This window comes from Hesperophylax consimilis, chromosome 19 (genome assembly GCF_061612785.1).
Source record: "Hesperophylax consimilis isolate HC1 chromosome 19, BYU_Hcon_1.0, whole genome shotgun sequence".
NCBI lineage: Eukaryota > Metazoa > Arthropoda > Insecta > Trichoptera > Limnephilidae > Hesperophylax > Hesperophylax consimilis.
Window position 1 is genome coordinate 8,939,001 of NC_142854.1, and position 14,646 is coordinate 8,953,646.

The 14,646-nt window shown below is 38.6% G+C and overlaps 1 protein-coding gene across 1 annotated transcript in view; it reads right to left on the bottom strand.

Annotated features, from left to right (window-relative positions):
* Positions 1–12,352, bottom strand: part of LOC149414767 (putative serine protease K12H4.7) — a 30,162-nt gene extending 17,810 nt beyond the window's left edge. Inside the window, exon 1 of the mRNA XM_089643201.1 lies at positions 12,343–12,352. The gene's annotated coding sequence lies outside the window, so the exon portion shown is untranslated. The remainder of the gene's footprint in view (positions 1–12,342) is intronic.
* Positions 12,353–14,646: the final 2,294 nt, after the last annotated feature.

The following is a 14,646-nucleotide window of genomic DNA, read 5'->3' on the forward strand; positions in this document are numbered from 1 at the left end:
ACGGAATGCACGCCCTAAACGCCTAAACGAATATGAGTGTAATAATATATAAATAGTTTTAACATAATTTCAATACAATTCATCTTATTTACTTAAAATTTGTCACAAACAATTGTAAAATGGGGGCCTTAGCTCACTCAGTGAGGCTCGCAATACCAAATTATATTTTATAAAAAAAATTGAATAATTAACAAAATACAAAAATATTATACTTTTAGTAAAAAGATAATGTATTAACGCCACGTTCCCATTTCGTCATTATATATTAACAGGGCAAATGCAAGTGCATGAACACGTATTCCGAAATATTTGAAATGTTCTAACCTTTTATTAGGAAATGGCCTGCTGTCCCGTTTTTAACAGGATTTTAATAAATTAGAAATTATCCATTTTCTCCGTGGATCGGCATGATATAATCAGGCCACAGAGTGATTGTAATAGAATTGTACAATGTATAATGGAGAAATTATATTAGTTGAGAGAAGGGAATCAACTCCACTGAAGGTTTATTAATGTAAAATATTTCATTTCATGGGAATGGAGTGGTACCCTCAGTCTACTCAACCTCTCTCCAGAAGTAAACGGGACTGTTGAACTTCATCAATGTTCAGAGGTCATATTCAAAGCGAATGAATGTAAAAAATACATTTTACCCGTTGGTTAAGAAAGCCGTATTATTGAAATTATTATTTTAATAATACGGCTCCATTGAAGAACATCGAAGAAAAGAACAAACAACGAACCTAACCTAACCTGACCAAAACTGACCTACTAGAATTTATTATTTTTATTGGGTTCTATTTTAGCACTGTTCAGTTTTATCCGGTTATCTCGAAACATTCACATAATTTACTTTTATGACATATTTTCGGGCACGATAGTAAATTTCTTATTCAGTAAAATGTTTGAATATGGCACTATGGGGGCATAATGTAGCACAAATATATTAAAACTCTGTCTCTTGCATCTTTATAGTATTTGTGATTTGAGTGACTTTTTATGTCATTTTAAAATTTTTCCGTTTTATGTATCTGACTTTATAACTGTTTTGTTCTCATGTAAGTGAGATCATCTGAAAAAAAAAGTGCTATTACATGAAATCTTAGTTCCAAAAATAATATAGACACGCAGGGCACCAAAAGTCAGTGCCGAAGTAATATTCAAGAAATGCACATATATTTATATTATAGAATTTAATTCCTGATGTTTTGATTTTCTAACCTTGCTTAAAGAAGTCCCAAAAATTTAACTCCATTCAAATTACATTTCTACTTCTGCATTGAAAAGTTGCTAAAATCTTGACACTGGAGAGATTGAGAGAAGGCACCTTTTTTAATGAGACTACCGCACAAGAATCCCAACTGCTCCCAACCATTTGAAGCCAGACCCAATCGGGGTATGTTGTGAGGTTGAGTGTAGTGTGTGGGGAAGGAGATGGGGAGAGGAAGGTGGGAGAGTACTTGACTATTCAGATCTCGTCACCAAACAAAGCTATAGCCATTTCAAGCAACGTTAAAATTCTGAATGGTGGGTTACAACAGGGTGATGCTGAGAGTATCTTCCACTCTAGAACGTCCCGCAAATATACTATGTATTATTTTACATGAGTAAATTGTGAAATAACACAAGGTGCACTACACATGATGCCTCGGAGCAGTAGCGGCTAACTCTAAGGAGCGTTGGAGCAACGCACTCCCAAATCGGCTTAAGCCAAGGTCCCAAGGTGCACTACACATGATGCCTCGGAGCAGTGGCGGCTAACTCTAAGGAGCGTTGGAGCAACGCACTCCCAAATCGGCTTAAGCCAAGGTCCCAAGGTGCACTAAACATGATGCCTCGGAGCAGTGGTGGCTAACTCTAAGGATTGTTGGAGCAACGCACTTCCTAATCGGCTTAAGCAAAGGTCCCAAGGTGCACTACACATGATGCCTCGGAGCAGTGGCGTCTAGCTCTAAGGATCGTTGGAGCAACGCACTCCCAAATCGGCTTAGGCAAAGGTCCCAAGGTGCACTACACATGATGCCTCGGAGCAGTGGCGGCTAGCTCTAAGGATCGTTGGAGCAACGCACTCCCAAATCGGCTTAGGCAAAGGTCCCAAGGTGCACTACACATGATGCCTCGGAGCAGTGGCGGCTAGCTCTAAGGATCGTTGGAGCAACGCACTCCCAAATCGGCTTAGGCAAAGGTCCCAAGGTCCACTACACATGATGCCTCGGAGCAGTGGCGTCTAGCTCTAAGGATCGTTGGAGCAACGCACTCCCAAATCGGCTTAAGCAAAGGTCCCAAGGTGCACTACACATGATGCCTCGGAGGAGTGGCGGCTAGCTCTAAGGATCGTTGGAGCAACGCACTCCCAAATCGGCTTAGGCAAAGGTCCCAAGGTGCACTACACATGATGCCTCGGAGCAGTGGCGTCTAGCTCTAAGGATCGTTGGAGCAACGCACTCCCAAATCGGCTTAAGCAAAGGTCCCAAGGTGCACTACACATGATGCCTCGGAGGAGTGGCGGCTAGCTCTAAGGATCGTTGGAGCAACGCACTCCCAAATCGGCTTAGGCAAAGGTCCCAAGGTGCACTACACATGATGCCTCGGAGCAGTGGCGGCTAGCTCTAAGGATCATTGGAGCAACGCACTCCCAAATCGGCTTAGGCAAAGGTCCTAAGGTCCACTACACATGATGCCTCGGAGCAGTGGCGTCTAGCTCTAAGGATCGTTGGAGCAACGCACTCCCAAATCGGCTTAAGCAAAGGTCCCAAGGTGCACTACACATGATGCCTCGGAGGAGTGGCGGCTAGCTCTAAGGATCGTTGGAGCAACGCACTCCCAAATCGGCTTAGGCAAAGGTCCCAAGGTGCACTACACATGATGCCTCGGAGCAGTGGCGTCTAGCTCTAAGGATCGTTGGAGCAACGCACTCCCAAATCGGCTTAAGCAAAGGTCCCAAGGTGCACTACACATGATGCCTCGGAGGAGTGGCGGCTAGCTCTAAGGATCGTTGGAGCAACGCACTCCCAAATCGGCTTAGGCAAAGGTCCCAAGGTGCACTACACATGATGCCTCGGAGCAGTGGCGGCTAGCTCTAAGGATCGTTGGAGCAACGCACTCCCAAATCGGCTTAGGCAAAGGTCCCAAGGTGCACTACACATGATGCCTTGGAGCAGTGGCGGCTAGCTCTAAGGATCGTTGGAGCAACGCACTCCAAAATCGGCTTAGGCAAAGGTCCCAAGGTGCACTACACATGATGCCTCGGAGCAGTGGCGGCTAGCTCTAAGGATCGTTGGAGCAACGCACTCCCAAATCGGCTTAGGCAAAGGTCCCAAGGTGCACTACACATGATGCCTCGGAGCAGTGGCGTCTAGCTCTAAGGATCGTTGGAGCAATGCACTCCCAAATCGGCTTAGGCAAAGGTCCCAAGGTGCACTACACATGATGCCTCGGAGCAGTGGCGGCTAGCTCTAAGGATCGTTGGAGCAACGCACTCCCAAATCGGCTTAGGCAAAGGTCCCAAGGTGCACTACACATGATGCCTCGGAGCAGTGGCGGCTAGCTCTAAGGATCGTTGGAGCAACGCACTCCCAAATCGGCTTAGGCAAAGGTCCCAAGGTGCACTACACATGATGCCTCGGAGCAGTGGCGGCTAGCTCTAAGGATCGTTGGAGCAACGCACTCCCAAATCGGCTTAGGCAAAGGTCCCAAGGTGCACTACACATGATGCCTCGGAGCAGTGGCGTCTAGCTCTAAGGATCGTTGGAGCAACGCACTCCCAAATCGGCTTAAGCAAAGGTCCCAAGGTGCACTACACATGATGCCTCGGAGGAGTGGCGGCTAGCTCTAAGGATCGTTGGAGCAACGCACTCCCAAATCGGCTTAGGCAAAGGTCCCAAGGTGCACTACACATGATGCCTCGGAGCAGTGGCGGCTAGCTTTAAGGATCGTTGGAGCAACGCACTCCCAAATCGGCTTAGGCAAAGGTCCCAAGGTGCACTACACATGATGCCTCGGAGCAGTGGCGGCTAGCTCTAAGGATCGTTGGAGCAACGCACTCCCAAATCGGCTTAGGCAAAGGTCCCAAGGTCCACTATACATGATGCCTCGGAGCAGTGGCGTCTAGCTCTAAGGATCGTTGGAGCAACGCACTCCCAAATCGGCTTAAGCAAAGGTCCCAAGGTGCACTACACATGATGCCTCGGAGGAGTGGCGGCTAGCTCTAAGGATCGTTGGAGCAACGCACTCCCAAATCGGCTTAGGCAAAGGTCCCAAGGTGCACTACACATGATGCCTCGGAGCAGTGGCGTCTAGCTCTAAGGATCGTTGGAGCAACGCACTCCCAAATCGGCTTAAGCAAAGGTCCCAAGGTGCACTACACATGATGCCTCGGAGGAGTGGCGGCTAGCTCTAAGGATCGTTGGAGCAACGCACTCCCAAATCGGCTTAGGCAAAGGTCCCAAGGTGCACTACACATGATGCCTCGGAGCAGTGGCGGCTAGCTCTAAGGATCGTTGGAGCAACGCACTCCCAAATCGGCTTAGGCAAAGGTCCCAAGGTGCACTACACATGATGCCTTGGAGCAGTGGCGGCTAGCTCTAAGGATCGTTGGAGCAACGCACTCCAAAATCGGCTTAGGCAAAGGTCCCAAGGTGCACTACACATGATGCCTCGGAGCAGTGGCGGCTAGCTCTAAGGATCGTTGGAGCAACGCACTCCCAAATCGGCTTAGGCAAAGGTCCCAAGGTGCACTACACATGATGCCTCGGAGCAGTGGCGTCTAGCTCTAAGGATCGTTGGAGCAATGCACTCCCAAATCGGCTTAGGCAAAGGTCCCAAGGTGCACTACACATGATGCCTCGGAGCAGTGGCGGCTAGCTCTAAGGATCGTTGGAGCAACGCACTCCCAAATCGGCTTAGGCAAAGGTCCCAAGGTGCACTACACATGATGCCTCGGAGCAGTGGCGGCTAGCTCTAAGGATCGTTGGAGCAACGCACTCCCAAATCAGCTTAGGCAAAGGTCCCAAGGTGCACTACACATGATGCCTCGGAGCAGTGGCGGCTAGCTCTAAGGATCGTTGGAGCAACGCACTCCCAAATCGGCTTAGGCAAAGGTCCCAAGGTGCACTACACATGATGCCTCGGAGCAGTGGCGTCTAGCTCTAAGGATCGTTGGAGCAACGCACTCCCAAATCGGCTTAAGCAAAGGTCCCAAGGTGCACTACACATGATGCCTCGGAGGAGTGGCGGCTAGCTCTAAGGATCGTTGGAGCAACGCACTCCCAAATCGGCTTAGGCAAAGGTCCCAAGGTGCACTACACATGATGCCTCGGAGCAGTGGCGGCTAGCTTTAAGGATCGTTGGAGCAACGCACTCCCAAATCGGCTTAGGCAAAGGTCCCAAGGTGCACTACACATGATGCCTCGGAGCAGTGGCGGCTAGCTCTAAGGATCGTTGGAGCAACGCACTCCCAAATCGGCTTAGGCAAAGGTCCCAAGGTCCACTATACATGATGCCTCGGAGCAGTGGCGTCTAGCTCTAAGGATCGTTGGAGCAACGCACTCCCAAATCGGCTTAAGCAAAGGTCCCAAGGTGCACTACACATGATGCCTCGGAGGAGTGGCGGCTAGCTCTAAGGATCGTTGGAGCAACGCACTCCCAAATCGGCTTAGGCAAAGGTCCCAAGGTGCACTACACATGATGCCTCGGAGCAGTGGCGTCTAGCTCTAAGGATCGTTGGAGCAACGCACTCCCAAATCGGCTTAAGCAAAGGTCCCAAGGTGCACTACACATGATGCCTCGGAGGAGTGGCGGCTAGCTCTAAGGATCGTTGGAGCAACGCACTCCCAAATCGGCTTAGGCAAAGGTCCCAAGGTGCACTACACATGATGCCTCGGAGCAGTGGCGGCTAGCTCTAAGGATCGTTGGAGCAACGCACTCCCAAATCGGCTTAGGCAAAGGTCCCAAGGTGCACTACACATGATGCCTTGGAGCAGTGGCGTCTAACTCTAAGGATCGTTGGAGCAACGCACTCCCAAATCGGCTTAAGCAAAGGTCCCAAGGTGCACTACACATGATGCCTCGGAGGAGTGGCGGCTAGCTCTAAGGATCGTTGGAGCAACGCACTCCCAAATCGGCTTAGGCAAAGGTCCCAAGGTGCACTACACATGATGCTTCGGAGCAGTGGCGTCTAGCTCTAAGGAGCATTGGAGCAACGCACTCCCAAAATTTCAGTCAATCTTAAAATAATAATTATCAACCGTCATATATAATTGTGTCAACGCAAATAACTAAACTAACTGATAAAAATCAAAGGTAATAAGGTAATAAGGGTAAAGTGGCCAGCGTGAAACATTTTCAAAAAACCCGCCAATTCGCCAATTTGAAAAAGTGTCGCGGGCCCGCGGTAAAACAAACAATGCAGCTTGCGCGCGGTCACCAGTGTTGCCAACGACGGCGATTTATCGCTATTTAGGCTACTCAGAACGAGAATCAGCGACGAAAAAATCTAACCTGTTGAACTTACTTTTGAAACAAAAATACACCGGTTTTCGACATAATATTTTTTGCGTCGAAATGGAATCCTGTAGCCACCCCCCCCCCCCCCCATGGAAATAGGAACCGTCAGGTATTCAGTGGCCCGCCAGTGATTCAAAATCGTCAATTTCGCCCAACTGCTAAAAAGGTTGGGCAGCCTTGCTATAATGGTACTATTAAAATTAAGTTACATTCAACCGGCTCGAATTTTCGTTCTTTGTATTACGTGTCATAAATCACGTGGTGCGAGCGAATTCCATTTCGCTCATTGAGAAACGTCACTCGGGAACACCAATATTTATCTATATCCGCAGAGCGTTTATGCTGACCATAGTATTGAAATTTCTCCGAAACGTGAACGGCTCTCGCCAATGTCTCTTAAAGTTTATTTTCAAGCTCTCATATCGATCACTCCAGCAGGTCAGTATTAGTTTCAAAATTTCTATGTGCTACTGTCTTTCACCGCTGAAAGCTTACTTGACCTGACGTGGGGATAGACTGGTAATATTTTTAGCGCACCATCATTTTTGCGAGTAAAAACCGCCACTGCCTCGGAGGTTCATAAGTTGCCCGGTTTACCCAGTCAAATAAATCCGAATCGTTGTGAGTGTTTTGTGTATGAAGAAATACATATAATTACCTACGAGAATTATACTGAAGAAAAATAGATGCACGAAAATCAAGAGTTCAAATAATTAAAAATCTTGTCGTGTAAACAAATTACACTTCAATACTTTACTTTTAATCTACAAAATAATTAATGGCCCTACATCAATTGTGTTCTAAAAAAATACTTTTAGTAGGTACCAACACACTCACGAGAGGAGAAAAAAAAATAATACTCCTCTTCAGAAAAAAAAAACAATGAAAAAGTCGTTGATGTACGGAGCAATTAAGATAAGTGGCGAAAAAGAAGAAGGAATTAAATTAGAAGAAAAAGTAAAGAAATTAAAACTTAAATTACAAAAACATATTGTGATTGATTCTAAAAAAAATTTGTTTAAATAATACCTAAATAAAGATTGTATCAGGACATAGATAACTATTTAAAATACCACAAATAAAATATGTAAAGAAATTTAATCTCAGCACTTATCGTCAACATTTGGCAATAAGATACTTGAAATTTGGAGGCAGTAATTATATTTTAATTGTTGGTATTCATTAAAATGTATTTAAACAAAGATGCACCTATTTTATGTAGTACTATTATGAATAATTGTCACAGTTATCTTTGAACGTACATTGAACGGTATAAATCGAACCTAAATTATATTTAAGTTTGATAAAGTTTATGCAACCTATTCCATATTTATGCTTATCAGAGTAATGTGGAAAAACCATGAATTTATGAAAATGTTGGAATTACAACAAATTATACTTTACACAATGTTATAAACCAGATTAGGTATATTATGTTAATTTTCACCAAATAATAAACATATACAACTGACAAAAATACAGTTAAACAAACTAGCTGATTTTACTTTCTGCCAAAAACGGTGAAGTAATTGCAATCAACGTAATATGATGGTGAAATAAACTACACGTATATTTATTTACATGAACAGTCTCTACCATGTATTTAAATGCACCGAACTGTTAAACTGTACAGTAAAGTCATCCGAGTCCCAGATAAATGAAATGGGGCTCCATCTAAACTACTTGTCACTTTCTCAGAAAAAAAGACAAAGAGATTCCCTCCTTGAAAAAAAGAAAGACATAAATTACGAAGAAATCAAGGATATAACAAAATCTTCAATTTTCATCGGCGAAGAACTAAGCCCCTATCACAAAGAGATCCTATGGAAAGCTAAACAAATAATAGGTATAAACAAGGAAAAGTTATGCTAAGGAAACAACAACACGAAAAAATCATTTACATTCGGCATTTAGATGACTTGGTGGGAATAATTTGATTTAAAATAAATAAAAAAAACCTTTCCATCCACTAAGAATTTAGTTTGCTAAAATGAATACTACAATAGAATATAAGTAATAAGTAAATAGAATTTAAATAATTATTTCAAAATTTTACATACAAATATAAGAGGCATAAATAAAAATTTTGATGATTTGCAAATTCTATTAAAATATATTGGACTCCACTTTGACATCATAATCCTCACTGAATGTTGGATAAACGATAAATATTCATCGTTGGAAATTGCTGGATATACTACTTACTCCACCTTAACTAGTAATAAACAAAATGATGGCGTAATTGCATATGTAAAAAATGAAATAAAAGCTGAAGTGGAAGAAACCTCAATAATAAATGCCAATTTTATTTAAATTAAAATTGGAAAGGAGTCCACTATATTAGAAATATATAGATCACCTTCATCTTACAATTTAGAACTTTTATTAAATCCTTGGATGAGGAACTCTCTTTACAAAAAGCATCTAAAAACTTATTTCTTATTGGAGATCTAAACATCAACATTCTACATAACGGTCATCCCAAAAAAATGAAAATCTACAGACATTAGCCTCACATGGTCTTAAAAGCCTAATAAATGAATCCACTCGAATAGTTGACAATTCCAAAACCTGTATTGACCATATTATGAGTAAAACTAAAAAACATACCCAATCTGTCATTTACGAATCAACGATAACTGATCATTTTACAATAATCCTAGCTATAAACCAAAAAAAAGAGAAACTCGAAATAGACCGACGACAATAGAAAAATCTGAAACAAACTGGAATGCCGTTAAACAAAACATGCAATGTACTGATTGGAATAAATTACATAATATTGACAACTCAAATGATGCGTGGGATAGCTTCATTGATATTATCAAACATAACATAGTGTCCAACACCAATAAAACTGTAAAGAAAATTTCACATAAGAATATACACATCAACCCTTGGATCTCACAGAATATTATAAACTGTATAAGAAAAAGAGACGAATTACATAAAAAAACTTAAGCAAAATCCTTATGATATACACAAACTACGATACTGCAAAAGATATAGAAACATTTGCAAAAACATCATTAACACCACAAAAGAATCCTACTTAAAAAATAAAATAGAAGCATGTAACGATAATCCCAGAAAAATGTGGCAAATTTTAAATGAAGCTACCAATTCTATATCCACCAGTAATACATCAAAAATCGATGAACTGAACATAAACCAGGTTCCCACTCTACTTGCTGAAAACCCTGAGAAAATTCTTGATCACGTTAATAATTTTTTCTTAACCATTGGATCAAAATTAGCAAAACAAATTACACTTTGTGATAATGATGCAGTCGAACCAAATGAAGCTAGCAATCTGGAAAGGGAACTAAATTTCAAACAAATAACCGTTGACGAAATCAACAACATAATTACTTCCTTAAAACAAAATGTATCATCGGGGGATGTAGTAATTTCAAAAAATGCAATAAAACATCTAAGTGAAGAAATTGCCTTCCCACTGACACATCTAATCAATTTTTCCATAACTAAAAGCATATTTCCCACGTCCCTTAAATTAGCAACTGTCATACCTATATATAAACAAGGATGTAAAAATGATATCAATAACTTTCGACCGATAAGCCTACTGAGTACCTTTTCTAAAACATTGGAAAAAGTGCTAAAAATACTAGTTATGAAGTACCTAGAAGATAATAACCTATCGAAAACTCAGTATGGTTTTAGACAAAACCTGAGTACTACCGACGCCATAGACGATATCATAAATACGATCACGAAAAGTTTAGACGAGGGAAATAAATCTTTGCCGATATTTATAAACCTACAAAAGGCCTTTGATACAATAGACCATAAAATCCCTTTCAAGAAGCTAAAAAAAATCGGGATGTCAAACACAACTTTAAACCTGCTAATAAGTTACATGTCAAAACGTACACATTGTGTTAAAATTGAAAAGCATAAAAGTAAACCTCTCCCAATAAAATATGGTGAACGCAAGGAAGTGTCTTAGGAGCTTTATTATTTGTGATTTATATAAACGATATCTGCAACTTATACACAAAAGGAAAAGTAATTTGTTTTGCCGACGACACCGCTATTTAATTTAATGAAAGTAATTGGGTAACCATTTAAAAAGAAGCTGAACATGAAATTGTACTTCTGCAAAAATATCTTAAACAAAACTCACTACACTAAATGTCAACAAAACGAAATACTTAATATTTTCTTTAACGGCCAGAGGACAACCAGCTGAGGATTATGCTCTCAAAATACGTGATTGTTAAGGAAAAAACCTAACGCAATCATGTCACTGCCCCACCATAACACACTCCAGAAATATAAAATATCTCGGCGTTGAAATCGATGAAAATCTTCAATGGGACACTCACATAAATAGCATTACAAAGAAACTTACAAAACTCATGCACGAAATTAGAAACGTACGCAATTTACTAAATAAAAATGATCTATTTAAAGTCTACCATGCTCTTTGCCAATCACGCTTAGAATATGGGATTATTGGATGGGGATCTGCCTCAAACTTTCACATGAAGGAGCTCGTTATAATCCTGAAAGTACCCTAAGGACTCCATCAAAAGATTTTTTTTTAAATTTAACGTGTTCAGCATTATAAAACTTTACTCAATTTTAAAGAAAAATATGAACACCTTGCTGAACAACACACTTACACTACAATAATGAAATCCTCAAATCTACTAAACATTCCAAAATTAAATACATCTTTCGGCCAGAAGAACCACTATTTCCATGCTGTAAAATTATATAATGCCCTTCCTATTGAAATTAAAAACACCATGAATATAGAAAAGTTTAAAAAAGAAATCAAATTATGGCTAACTAAACATGAAGATGAGGAAATCATTAAATTTACGAAGTAACCCCAACGCAACCTACAGACAACACACATAAATACTTTTTGCTTAATTTATTTTATATTTTGTGGGAACCAACAAATTAGAAGATGAGGAAATCATGATCTACACAAATACAACAAAGTACAGTCCGCCTCGGAACAGGAATACCTAGTGAGGAGGACTGAGAACAAACTACATAACTTTATATCTTTTTTAATTTAATATTGTATCTTTTTTACTTTACTTTATATTGCCGTTAAATAAAAAAAAATAAAAAATAAAATCCCTAAGTAATTACTGCAATGGTAAGAAAAAGCTAATATTAAAATGAATGTAATGTTTCGTTGGTATTTTTTTTCATTTATCCATAAAGTGATCAATACAATATTGTAAACTAACGAAACAATAATATAATTAAATGTGATTTATTTTTAATCGAAAAAGTAATAAAATGTTTAAAATACATGCGGGTAAAAGTTACGTTAAAATAATCTCTAAATATTACAGAACAAAATCGCTATCCGCGTCTGTTTGATTGTGCATTTAGTTCTTCTAAACTACGCAACTATACAAATGATTTATTTTAAATTCTTACGGATTGTTTAAATATACATATGCGCATTTTATTTACAGAAAGTAGAGAAAAGTTGTTGTTTTTTAATCAAGTCGTAAAAAAAATATTTTCAGGCGCTTCCATTGCTAACGCTGGCTAAAACTTATGAGATTCATCAAAATAATGTACTACGGAATTGCATATCTTCAAAAGGTCTACAAAAAATTCCACCAACCACTATAATAATATAGATAACATGTCAGCTAGTATAATTATTAAAATAAAATATATAAAAACTATTTAAAATTACAGAATATAAGATTTTAATATTAATTGTGACATTGAATGTAGTATATTATATTGTTAGTGGTATTATTAATTAATATTTGTTCATACACAGAGAATTTGCGATAGATAAATGTTTTTAATTAAATCAGAGACGCGTCTCACCTGAATGTTCGCCAATAAACTATGTCTAATTGTTTTAATTGTGTTTGTATTTATTGATTTTACCGCGACTTATCTAACAAATACAGTGTTTTAATGACAATAAGCAACTAAAAGTAAATGTACCGTTGATAGCAACTTTGTGATGTCTCCCTCTTTCTCATTATCGACACATGTAACGGAAAGAGAGGTTCAAACAAATCTTTCAGTTATTTTTTTTTAATGATAAACTAATGTTTATGAGACAAGGTTTTATATAATAAACAATTAAAAGCAATAATTAGTCGCCTAAAATATCAATACAAATTGAAAATTATGCCAACATATCTCAGTGGTTCAGAGCACCTGACCGGACATCAGAAGGCATGGGTTCAATTCCCGTTGGCGGCATTTATTTTTACTCGGGAGATATTTTCAATGTATTTGATATTTCAGGCGACTAATTATTGCTTATAATTATTTGAAATCTTTCAGTGACATTATATAAATACACTACTTTATATGCCGAACATCTGAACAATAAAGCAAATATTTCTCAGTCGGTGAGCTCTAGAGTCATGATATAAGAACTGCTTTTTTTCTGAAAACTTACAGGGAAACGCTGTCATTCATAATGAACTAGACGGAGAAAAATTATCCTGTTAAAAAGTGATAGCATGTCAATATTGATCATTCAGAATAGATCGAAAACACGTGTTCTTTTCCTAATTAATAACATGACGGAATGCGACAATATCCGTATGTCAGTATCAATATCAGTATTTGTATGAACACGTGTTTCGCCGTCCTCATAAAACACTCGCTTTAAACTGATTCTTTGTTAGAAACTCTGTTATTTCATTCGTTAAAGGTCTGCAGTCCCATTTTTAACAGGTAAAGGAATAATTTAAGTATCAGTAAGTTTTCTCCGTGCATGAAACATTGAAATATGAATTTTTCTGTCATAAAATAATATGATATAAGGTACCATATTTATTTATTGTAATCCAATATGCAAAACTTCCAATAATAAAATTATGCAGAGAAAAAAAACGTAATAATAACTTATCTAGTATTTATATATCTTTCAATGAACTACATGTTTTTTAGCAAAATATTTTGAACATAACTTTGAATCAAATTTGCTGAAAAGATAATAATTTAATTAATTTTTATAATAGAATTACAATGACTCCATCGCACTAAAAATATCGTCAAATAAATTACAAAGCATGAAGTACCTGAGAAAGTAATGTTCAAATAGAAATATAACATGTTAGGTTTCAGTTGACAATGTTCTGAAATTCATTTCATATATTCTGTAGAACATTATTGGCTTATCAAGTACGTTTTCGGCATTATGCATTTCAAGTACCTTCAGGTGTGCCCCAAGGATCTCACCTGGGACCGTTGCTGTTCACAATTTTCATCAACGACATTATAAAATGCTTTGATTATGCTAATATTCTACTCTTCTCTTATGAAAATATTCTTTCCTATTAATTCTATTACTGACTGTTATAAATTACAAGAAGATCTATATAGACTTGATGACTACTGTATTATCAATCATATCAACATGAACACCTCAAAATGTTGTGTTATATTGTTAAAGCCCTTAGAATGTTAGGATTTTTATTCCGTATTGGAAAAGAATTCAAAAATATTCAAACACTTAAAATTTTGTATTTTTCTTATGTTCGCAGTCATCTGGAATTTGCTTCTCCCATATGGAATCCTCAATATAATATTTATGTAAAGCGCATTGAAGCCATCCAAAAAACATTGTCAATCATTTAAATTTTAAGATGAATATTGGTAACCACGGGATTAACAGCTCGATGGAATATTAAGGACTAAAGCCATTTAAAACTAGAAGAGACTCCGCAGATATAATATATCTCTATTACATTATCAATGGCCTTATTGATTGTTCACCCCTTTTGTCTGAGATTAATTTTAGAGTCCCAAGCTTTAGAACTAGAGATAAATCACTTTTTCATCTTCAAAAATGTTCTACTAATCTCAGACAAAACGCTTTTATATTCAGAGCGTGTACCCTATAAAATAAGAATTTTAATTATATTGAAATATTTTCGTGTAGTTTAGGAACATTTAAAAAATATACCTTAGCTATTATTAAATAATAATTAATAACATACTGCAGTTATCCTGTGTTGATATGAACCCTGTCCAGTTACAAGTAATTCATTTTATAAACATTTTCAGTTTAGTTGTAGGTATATACATATATTAGTGATTGTTGGTGTTGTGTGAGGATAAAATTGATACATTGTAATTTACCTGTGTTCTTATATCCGATGTTAT